General features: G+C 50.9%; 1 pseudogene; it reads right to left on the bottom strand.

Annotated features, from left to right (window-relative positions):
* Positions 1 to 593: 593 nt before the first annotated feature.
* LOC140221977 (MLO-like protein 1) lies at positions 594 to 2,098 on the bottom strand (annotated as a pseudogene).
* Positions 2,099 to 11,729: the final 9,631 nt, after the last annotated feature.

Genomic DNA, 11,729 nt, shown 5'->3' with positions numbered 1-11,729 from the left:
CGTCGCCTTCCTCGCCGGCCGCCGGGCTTCCGGTGGCCTGCTTGGGCGATGGTGAGAAGAGGAGGACGGGGGCGGGGCCTGGAGGCAGCGGCGCGAGAGAGCCCCCGGTCACCTTGCGGGAGCGACGCGGGGTCTCTCTTCTCTTTTTGGTTAAGATCACTAATTTTTTGTTTAGTTAGAATTTGTAGATGTTGATTCGTTTAAATCTTTATCTTGCCAATGGGTAAACTTACAACGGAAGGTGCCAATGATAACCATGTGTAGACATACCTCCCTGTTCAACACAAGAGTAGCATCAGTGTTTGCATCAAGCATAAATAGAATTGTCCTAAATAAATATTATTGGTCTACACTGATTATAAAATATATAGGAGACATCGTAAACAATTGAGACACCCCACTAGTATTGAACTTACGGTGATGCAACGCTAATAAAAATTGAAACAATATTAGTTATTCGGTTAGAAATATACCATGAACATTCAGTAATAAGAATATCATTAGCAAAGCCCAAAGGTACCAACTGCATAAGAATAAAACTTTGTCATTAATTGATCAATGGAAACATTGCAAATACCAAGACCATAGGAACATTTTGCATGTCTTGACAACAATACTTCAGATATTTACCTTATACCAACAACTTTCTTGTAATCAGCCTCAAATGCTCTAATCATGTAGTTGTAAAAGTTGAATTTTGGGTTTCCCCTGCAGTGTTTCTACCAAAAATGGTCATTAAATGTGTGCATATTTTCCATAATATGACATGACATGCTAGGGAATGGGTGTTAGGTTTTTGACAGATGAAAGTGTACGTGTGTATGTACCGCAATGAAGCCAAGTCGCATGGCCGTGTAGTCCTCCTCAGTGACTGACCCATAGAATTGTTTGAAGAAAGACCGCAGAAATGAAAGATAAACTGGTTTGACTTTCATTGTTGTTAACAACAAATTAATAAAACAATTGTGCTAAAATAGATGCCATCCAGCCAATTCAACATGTGCGACTGCTAAGTTGAAGATAAATATGTCCAGTTGACGCAATGCTTCGAGCGAAAGGATTGGAACTTTGCCCTGTTTAAAATGAGCATATTTAAGTGGTTTCAAAGAATTGGAACACGAACATCTTCTAGCGAGTAGCATGGCCATCCAAGGTTCAGAACTGCTGGAACCATGCAAGTCCAGGACTCCAGGGTATGTTCCAGCAAGCACCGGTTAGCAAACCAGAGCAAATACCTTTCTCAGGCAGTAGTCATCGACGGCGCCTCCTCCAGAGAGGAGCCTCCTCGCGCCGCCTAGCACGCCGCCGGTGAACACGGCGGCGCCGTGCTTGGCGCCGGCATGCCCTGACGGCAGCGGGCAGGGGAGCAGGTGGTGCATGACGCTCTCCTTGACGCATATCTTCTGCGTGGCGCCCTGGAACACGCCAAGCATCAACGATATGAAACCCAGTAGTAGCATCAGCTCTGCATCCATTATTAGCTCATTACCGGAGGAGTGTCAATACATCGCAATCGCAAACGATTATGGATTATTGCAGGCACGCACAGACATGGTGTAGTCAAACCTTTCTGGATCTTGAGGAGGGCCTCGTACTGGGTCTCCTTGCTGCTCTTCAGTAGCCTCTGTTGACGAAACGTGGTTTGCGTGTTGGTATACAAGCTTGTGAACGATATGTAAAAGATGGCGCATGAGATCACTGGACGCACCTTGTTGCCTAGGCGATGGAGCATGCGCTCGAAGAGCAGGGAAATGACGACGATGACGGAGCAAACGGAGGCCACGATCCATGTGGGCGTGTACTCCAGCGTTATCCCCGCCGCGACGCCGGCTTCTGCCGCTCCTCCTCCTCCGGCCATGGTCCTCAGATAACCCGTACGTGTAGTGCTGCTCAATAATGTCAAAAGGGGTGGGGTTGTAGCAAGGTTGCCTCTTCTTGGGGTCTATTTATAATGGCCCCTTACACGTTGACTTGGATTGGAACATCAGACAAAGAGACACAGCTCAACGTAAGTATGAGACATTTGGAGGATTGCATACTACTACTTCACTCCACCTCTATGAGCGTGTACAGTACAGACTTCACCACCAGGAGCATTTCATCGAAAAAAACAAACCCATTTTCAATTAATCATTGGACCCAAACTTAGGACCTTATCTCCGACGCCATATTGAGTTTTTCTTTGGATTATAGACACCATATTGAGTTTCTATGCACTTACAGAAAAGTTTAAACGATAAGGAAAGATGAACATTTGACCTGTATATACTTCAACCGATGGATCTTTTTTTTTTTTTGAAACGAGCTGGCAGGAGAGCTGCCGCTATATTAATAAAGAGGAAAGCCCGAAGGCTGAACAGATTAGAAAAAATTACATGCCGCGCAATGCGAACTTAGCTCACTGGCAAAAATAAGCTGAAAAAACGCCCTTATATACACTCAACTACGCCTTGCGGCGTCTAAAAACCGCTCCAGGTGCAGAGCACCTGCCGACACCCACGTGGCTGCCTCGTCCCTTATGCGAGTCACTAAACGGGGGATGGATTGTTCCTGTCGATGGAAAACTCGCGCGTTATGCTCTTTCCAAACTTCCCACAGAACTAAGAGGATGAGAGATCGGAAGCCTCTTTTGTCAGCGACCTGCGCGCCTGCTAAAGCCGTCCACCAGTCATGCAGAGTGTCATATGAAGCCCAACAATCTGGGTTAATGGCCGGGCACCTCGTCCACACGCTTAGTTGAGACCAGACATTTTTTGTGTAATTGCATGCGGTGAACATGTGGAGCCCCGTCTCTTGCGCTGCTTCGCAGAGAGCACAATTTGGGTTGCACGGCCAGCCCCGTCGTTGCAGTCGGTCCGCTATCCAGATTCTGTCCTGAATCGCCAGCCAGCTGAAAAACTTACACTTTGGGGGCGCCCACGGTTTCCAGATGATGACTTCAAAGTTGGTGTTTGTGGACCCGAAAAACTGTGCCCGGTATGCTGAGCTCGTACTATAGTGACCATCGGCCGTCAATTTCCATCGAATGGTGTCCGGAACCCCTGGTCGAAGTTGCAGTCCGCTCGCCGCGTTCCAGATTCTCTGCAGCTCAATGAAGTGAGTGACCGAAAAGCTCTGGTGTTGGAGGTCAATATCTGTGACCCACGCATTGTTTGTGATGGCTTCACGTAGCGATCTGTTTTTCCGTTTTGAAATGCTGTGGAGGTTGGGCGCCATATCTCTGGGCCTTTGGCCGTCGATCCAGCCACTGTCCCAAAATGAAATTCTGTTACCATCACCAATTGATATAGTGGTGGCTGCCGCGAATAATTTACGATCAACCTGTGTGCAGGGGATATCACAATCATCCCATAAGGCGTTTGCATTCGTCCATTGTTGCCACAGCCAACGCAGTCGTAACGCTCTGGAGAATTTTCCCAGGTGTAGAATCCCAAGACCACCACCTTTCTTGTATCTGGCAGCTCGCGTCCAATTCACCTTACATTTCCCGCCAGTGACATTCTCATTTCCGGCCCAAATAAACTGCTTTCTTTTGGCATCTATGGTCTTCATGATTTGCTTTGGTGCCTGTAAAGCTGTGAGTAAATATATTGGTTGGGCTGTCAGCACCGATTTGACAAGTGTCAAACGCCCTGCTGCAGTCATGTTTCGTGCATTCCAGCTGTTAAGTTTCCCTATTGCCTTGTCAACCAGAGGCTGGAAGTCTACCGTTTTAAGTCGTGATGTAGATAGCGGAAGGCCAAGGTATTTGGTTGGGAAGGTTCCTATCCTGGCTGGCATGTTCTGTAGTATATCTGTTAACGCTATCCCTTGACAACGGATGGGTAGAGCAGTTGATTTTTGGAAATTTGCTTTGAGCCCAGTCACCTCTCCGAACATATTCAGTATGTTTACTAGCGCATCTATCTCCTCTTTTCTTGGCGTAATGAATAGTGCCGCATCATCCGCATACATAGATATCCGACATGAAGGCCCGCGGCCTCGTATCTTAGAAAATATACCCATTTCCGTTGCTATGTGTAGTAGCCTTTGTAGCGGGTCAATTGCGATGACGAAGAGGAGCGGTGAGAGGGGATCCCCTTGACGTAACCCTCTCCTGTGTTTTAGAGGTGGATTTGGGATCCCATTCAGTAGGACCCTAGAAGAAGATGTGGACAAAATCGCCGCTATCCAATCCCTCCAACGTGTCGGGAAACCAAGACGTTGCATTAGTGTGAGCAGAAAGTCCCATCGAACGGAGTCAAAAGCCTTTGCAATGTCCAGTTTGAGGAAGATGGCCTGCACACCATTGCGGTGGAGGCGTCTCACTGTATTACGTACCGACATGAAGTTGTCATGTATACTCCTCTTCTTGATAAAAGCACTCTGACATGTAGAAACAATAGCGTTCATGTGTGGTTGAAGCCGTAACGCCAGCGTTTTGGTGATTATTTTAATGAAGGAGTGTATCAAACTAATTGGTCTGAAGTCCTGGATGGAGTCAGCCTCCTCTCTTTTTGGTAGTAGTATGATATTTGCCGAGTTAATGAGGCCAAGGTTGTTACATCGAAGGGAGTAAAAGGCGTTGACCGCCGCCATTACATCCTGCTTGATAATATCCCAGCATGATTTGAGGAAGAGTCCCGTGAATCCATCCGGTCCAGGAGCTTTGTCTGCCGGTAAATTGTCAATAGCCCTCTTAATTTCATCCTCAGAGAATTGTGCATCAAGTGAGGAGAGGTCGTGATTGTTGATCCCTAGGATGTCCCAATTGAAGTCTGCCCTTCGTGGCTGTGGCTGTTGCATGGTCCGTGTAAAGAAGTTTTGTATCTCTACTGCTTTTTCTGCATGGGTACATGCCCAGCCGATGTCCTTCTTTAACTTGTGGATGAAGTTCCTGCGACGCCTAGCATTTACCCGTCGATGGAAAAAACGCGTGTTTGCGTCGCCCAGCTTCATATTTTTTGTTCTACTGGCTTGATTTCTACGTGCTCGTTCAATGACCGCTAGCCCCATGGCTCGAGATTTTAGTCGGCTGCGCAGCAGACGTTCTCCGTCGGATAGGGTGCGATGTTCCTGAGCTATATCCAATCTCAGTATGACCTCAAGGGCCATGTACAACTGCATTTGCACATCGGGTATCAGACGGTTAGACCATTCCCGTAAAGCGACAGCCGTGTGGTGAAGCTTGTAATATAGGCGGTGAAAAGGCTCAACGTGTGCTGTCGGAGCAGTCCATGCTCGTTTGACCGTGTCCGTAAAGCCTGGCAGCTTCGGCCAGTAATTCTCGAATCTGAACGATTTTGGTCGTCTAGGGCCACCGTGGTTGGAAAGTAGTAGCGGGCAATGGTCAGAGAGAGACGTTGACAGCGCTTGAAGTGCATGGCTACTGAAAGCCTCTTCCCATTGTACGTTTGCGAATACTCTGTCAAGCCGAACCAGAGTGGGATTTCTCCTCTCGTTACTCCATGTAAATTTTCTGTTATTAAGACGGATCTCACGGAGGTCGCATGTATCCAAAGCTTCTCTAAACATGTTCATATGCCACCGATTTATTCTATTGTTGTTTTTATCACTCGCTTTGTAAATGAGGTTAAAATCACCAAGGACAAGCCATTGGGAGTTATCTTGCGGTTTTGTAGATTGTAACTCAGCGAGAAATTCGGCTTTCCTGTTAGCGCTGGTCGGACCATACACTGTCGTCAAGACGAAGGTGTTTAGAGATTCTAGCATGGTGACCGTCGCCGTGATGTGGTGTTGCCCTATGAGCACGTTTGAAAGATTGACGAAATTAGCATTCCATAAAAGGAGAAGGCCGCCTCGCGTGCCTGAAATACCCCCCGCCGGCTTGTAACAGTAGTTGTCGAGTCTGTGGCCTCCCAAGAAAGCCGCTGTGAATTGATCGATGTCCGCAAGCTTGGTTTCTTGAAGACATGCAATATGACATGAGGTACCCGTAATCGTTTCTCGGACTATGTCTCTTCGTGCTCTAGTGTTCAGTCCCCTCACATTCCAGCATAGAATGTCAATATTCATTTGCACCATATTGGAACATACGTAGGACCGCCAAGATCGCCATCTGTTAAGGCTAAGGCGTACGTGCGTTGGCTCCGTGGTGAGCGCCGGCCGATCAACTTAAGGGGTGAGCGTTGCCTCGTCCCCATGAGTACGCACAACAGGGTCGGAAAGAGCCCTTGTATCGTCGCAGCCGCTTGGGAGTAGGGTGCTGCACTTGATTGAAGTGGCAAACTCTCACGCAAGAGAAATAACATAGAAGCTAATTGAATGAACGACAGTTCAGGCGATGAAGCCCAACCATGGCGCAACTGTGGCCTTAAGGTTACAAACCGAGCGGAGACATAGTCTGTGAAGGGAGCAAAGGAAGTGCAGCAGCAACACGCTCTGCCCATACGAATTACACTTGCAACTGACATAAGAAGATAGACGGCACTAATTGATACAAGGCGGTGCTGTTAAGCAGCCACCTGAGGACCTTCGACTTGCAGAGCCTCGACAGCTTCTTGGATATCCTGTATTGCGTCTCCGGCCACCATTGCCATGGCTGCATCAAGCTCTTCAGCCTGTTCATCTTCCAGATTGAACGCCGCCGTGAGCGCCGCAATAACTTCTGGTGGAAGGGGGCCCTGGAACATGGTGAGGTACTCCTGTAGCGCGGCCTCCACAGGCTGCAGATCGTCGTTCAGAAGGCCAAGCTTGCGGCATAAGTTGCGCTGTGCACGTTGCATAGCTGGCATCGGACGTCTAGTAGAGAGGCGTGCGCTGCGACGTACCGATGTCATATCGAAGACGCGGCGAGGACGACGGCGCTTTGTTGACTCTGGATGTGCTTGCGGGGCTGGTTCTTGCCGCGGCGTCGGCGCGCTGTGGAGGGGCGATTCCGGCCTGGTGAAGAAAGCCCCGAGAGAGGATGCAAGTTGCTGTTCTGATACAGGGGGGCAGGTTCCACGTCGATGAATTGGTCGTTGTCTTGAGTCTCTGGTGACCGCCGAGCGTCTTGACCTCCCACCGCCGGTGCCTTAGCATCACGGCCAGGTTCCCCCCCAGACAAGGCGCCGATTGCCTGTCCAGGAGTGCCTTGGCTGGCCACCTCCAACCGCGCGGACATCCTGCGGAGTTCTTCATCTACCTCCTGGATGGTTGGATTATAGGGGGGAGGCAGTGCAGAAGTGATTCTGTGGAAGACATTCTGGAGAGGCACGACAGACTGGACGTTGTTATGCACTGGTACCTTGGCATGGTTGTTAGTGTTGTCGCTGTAGTCGAACCAGGCTTCTTCCCCAGTGGCGCCGACGATGCTTGACATCTTGCGGAAGGTGTCCATGAGCGGCCGTGGCGTCGCTGTCGAAGGGTGGCGACGCTGGAGGTTGAAGATCTTCTGTGCCGCCTCCGCCATGGACCCAACTTGCAGGTCGTACAGCAGCTTGAAGTCTGTCGCCTTGCGGGTGGCGTCGGCCAGTGGTGCTTCGCCGTCCAGATGCCTCCGCCTGCCGCCTTGGTTGCCGTGGCCGGCGTGTCGACGTCGCGGCGAACGGGAGCGCTCTCGGCGTTGCTCACCATGCGCCGCCCCCTGGGAGTTGCGCCATGCCAGTCGTCGTAGTCGTCATCGTCGTCGTCTCGTCGACCGTGCCAGTCGTGGAAGTCGGGGTGGTCATCCGGCCACTCCCGCCGGCCACCGTCCCGGCGGTCGTGGCCCCTGCGCTCGTCGCGTCATGGAGGAGGGGGGTGCTGGAATGGGGGGAATGCCGGCGTCGGTTCCTGGTCACCGTCGCGGACCCCCCAGTACCATGGGAGGCGCCTCTTCTCCGGCTCTCCTACCGCCACGTCGGGATCGTGCGGGTCGGTGGTGACGGCGGAGTAGTCGTGGATTTCCCACAGATGCACCAGGACCCGATGCTTGATCCCACGTTGCCAGCGTTCGGGAGGAACCTCATTGATCTGCACAGATGAGGACGAGCCGTCCATAGAACGTGTGGTGAAGACAAGCCACATTACCTTTGCAATCCTGCTCGGGTCAGACGTCCATGCCCACAGCTCGATGCCGCGCGTGTCTGACGGATGGAGCAGGTTGGTGTCGATGCATTGAAGCGCGCAGTGCCGACCGACGAGACGCTCGACGATGTCCGGCAGCCAGGCGTGCCTTGGTACCCCGTCGAGGCAGATGCGGACGTGGTAGAAGAGCGCCGCGCCAAGAGCACCAGTGAGGCTCCGCCATGGCCTGACACAAACTTCATTGCCACGGAAGTTGATGTTACCTTTGGCATTGACTTCCTCGCAGTGCTGGCGGTGCTGGAAGCGCAGCAGGAACGCCTCCGGGCGATGCCTGGTGACCGAGACCTCGCCAGGACGCAGCCGGAACTCCTCCAGGATGGCGTCTTCAATGTTTCTTGCGGTGGTGCTTGGTGGAACACGCATGGCCCAGGTGACCAGCGCGTTCCCCTCCCAGTCCCGCAGCTCGTGGTCGATCTCGAAGGAGGTGGGGATGTGCAGCGTGTCGTCACTCGGCCTCAGGGCCGGGTCACCAACCCGTGCAGCCGCCATCTTGAGGGAGGTCGATTGTGGACGCGGCTCCGGTCGGCGTGGGTGGCGTCGCGACGGGGAAGCAGCCTGTGGGCGCGGTCGGTAGGAGCGTTGCTTGTGTCCCGAGCGGAAGCAGCGCAGACACCGGATGGGGTCTCTGCACACGGAAGCCTTGTGGTCGCGGCCCAGACACCTGAAGCAGCGCCCTTTTGTCTTCTGAAGGAAGGCAGAGTTCGCAGCAGTGGGGGGTTGGTGGTTGGCAATGGGGGAGGAAAGCTTTGAATGTCTGGCAGCACGGCCGCGGCTGGGGGGCACAGGGAGGAATTGCTGTTCGCGCTTCCGCCACTTGCGCCGGCTGACGCGGGTCCATCCAGACTCAGGGCCAGAGTGGATGTCGCGTCAGAGGTGCTGATGCTCGAGGCTCGAGGACGGAGGCCGGCGGGGGGGGAGGCCATTACTCCACTGGTTGGCGAGCCGGCGATGTGTGACGCCAGAAGGAGATCTCTGGCGGATCCTATGGGAGGTCATCCGCAGCACGGGCCGTGAAGCGGCATGGTGACGCAGGCAGCCATAACTGCGCTGGTTGACGCCCGGAGGATGACGGGGTTGGCGAGGGTAGTAACTGCTCCTGGGCGGGATGGTGATGGTGGATCTGAGCTGTCGCGGCGCTGATGGTTGAAGGACAGGCGGCGAAGTGAAGGCGGTCGCCCCCCGCCGTACCACCTCCGCGTAGGTCGGGGCCGGATCTGGCGTGGGCGGGACGACGAGATCCTCCCAAGATCCGGCCCGGCAGGTGCGCGGCGGTGGGGGGGGAGGGGTTTCCCTCCAGTAGAGCGGCGAGCGAGGTAGGGACGAAGGGGATCGGGCATCAGGAACAGCAGGGGATAGATCCAGATCTGGATCGGGAGAGCGCGATTGGGAGAGGGGGGGGCTGGATGCGAGGGGCAGCGGGGGTGGAGTGGCGCGTGGGGTCTGTCCGAGGACGCAAGCTGGCTGGCGGCGGAGGAGCTTGGGCGGCGCCGTCGGGGCTGGCGACGCCGGCGAGGGGTGGCGGGGCAGCGGGGGGCGGGGACGGGGGCGGGTCATCTTACAGCAAATACCTTTCAACACAACCGATGGATCTTCATTAACATAAAACTGGGTGTGTGTATATATACCCCGAATTAATTCATCCAATTTTCTGACCCGAAGGATTCGAGTTACATCTCTTATAAAACTTACTTTTGGATTCTTTGCTCTGTTTTCATTGTGTTGAGATGTTTTCATGCTACTGGCATATTGCTACATCTCGGCAACATATATAAGAATGTTTAGATTCATCCATAGTCAGTCTCTGATGTTAGAGTTGAACAGTGTCTATTGTGTCCTGATGCAATAGCATATATATGGGTTCAGCAAAAAAAAATCCCATAAATCAAGAATTATATATCATTATATCCTCAAATGAATCGAAGCTCTAGCTAGCACATGGGAAGAAGAATGATCAAATTGCAAAGGGATATAGAAGCCATTACTCTTCCTCGCTCTCTAGGCTGTCTTACACGCTGGCGCGGAGGATGCTCGCAAACTAATAGCCGGAAAAAATAGGTTTAAATGTCAAATGGTCCTATCCAAGTCATCGCACATGGTTTCACATCGTTCACTCCTCGTGGTGGAAGAATAAAATATCTCCGTTGGTAACAAAATGTTACTTTCCCAGTTCTTCTGGCGAAGAGCATAACACGAGCAAGTTGAACTCACCCAGTCTGACATGATATGGGAACTATGCTCATAGCTTCGTTACCCAATGAAATTGCTGTGTCAACAAAAAGAAATTGTGGCTTGAGCTGAAAATGTATGTGAACGCATGCGTCGTCCCTAACTTGCGTCAAACAAGCTACTGAGCTCATGACAATATGGATGCAGCCTACATCAACTTAATTCCGCTACCATCCAGTTCCTCAGATCACACACCCGGCCGAAAGAGGTCAAGAGCCAAGAGGGCAGATGATTAGTTCTGCTTGAATCTGTGTTACCTGGTGAGGGTGCACTCAGAAACACCTGTAAGTAATGATTCATTATGCACACTAGCAACTTGCTGCAACTTGCAAGCCTTAATCAACGACCGGTTAATAACTTGGGTGTAAGACTGGGATACAGATTCATCCTGAAACAATAAAATTGCAACGGCCACTTGAGTTTAATCAAGTACTCAAACGACGCAAGCGGGTGTGTCAGGCTGCCAGCAACTCAAGATTACTGAAGATTGGCCATGCATGTCTCTCTAGTTGTTTAGATCATAGGGCATCCATGCAGAAATTCCAGAAGAATTTTATTTGCAATCCTTTTGAAGTTCATTCATTTGATCCAATAAATGGTGCTCAAGTTTTTTATGCAATGACTACATGACTGGTCCTCAAACAATATTGTCTTTGAAATACCTATATATTACCTTTTTGCGAAGGAAAAATACCTATATAGCTTTACAACTTATTCATAACAACTTATAAACTAGGCTGGTCCGCTGGTATTTGCGAGGGAGGGATAGAGATGAAGTCATGATTTTTGCTTGGCTTAATCAATTTCGGGGATCTTTTGTGCGGTCAAACTAAAAAATAGGGTGAGGTATGCTGCTGGTAGTCACATGCTCTGCACTTACCGTCACAAGCACCACAAAAGTGTGATTAGGAAGTGCAGAACTATAAACTTCACTTAGGAGCAGAGCTGCTCCGGCTGTTGAACTCCTTTTTTGTTTGATTAGGAACCGGATTGTTCTGTAACAGGGCTCCTCCTGCTGGAACCCAACAATGTAGACAGTAAAACTACTCTTTTCCTAAAATGAGAAGGAAAACCACCTGCCATTTGCCCCTCACCTAGCTAGATCAAGCCATAGGAATTGGGCCGGGGCAATTTTTTTGTTGTGCCTAAGCAGTAACAATGCGAATTTAGAATGAATAGGGCTGTATCCTAAGCTGTACAACAAACAATCTGTTGTAGTCTAGCTGGTTAGGATACTCGTCTCTCACCCGAGAGACCGAAATTTTTTTCCACATATTGCACCAGGTTCTGGTCTCCCAGCCCAGGAAAACCTTACCTTTTTTACAACACGCAAATATAAGAACTCGACTATCTCCTCACCATTTTGAGAGGACATAACAAAAGCCATAAGCTCCCGAGTCATGTACAATTGCTCTCTTCACAAAAATTGAAAAAAGGTGCCAACTACTAGACCT

The sequence above is a fragment of the Setaria viridis genome, chromosome 2 (genome assembly GCF_005286985.2).
Source record: "Setaria viridis chromosome 2, Setaria_viridis_v4.0, whole genome shotgun sequence".
NCBI classification, from domain to species: domain Eukaryota; kingdom Viridiplantae; phylum Streptophyta; class Magnoliopsida; order Poales; family Poaceae; genus Setaria; species Setaria viridis.
Note: the sequence above shows the minus strand (reverse complement) of the source record. Positions and strands in the feature narration are given on the sequence as shown.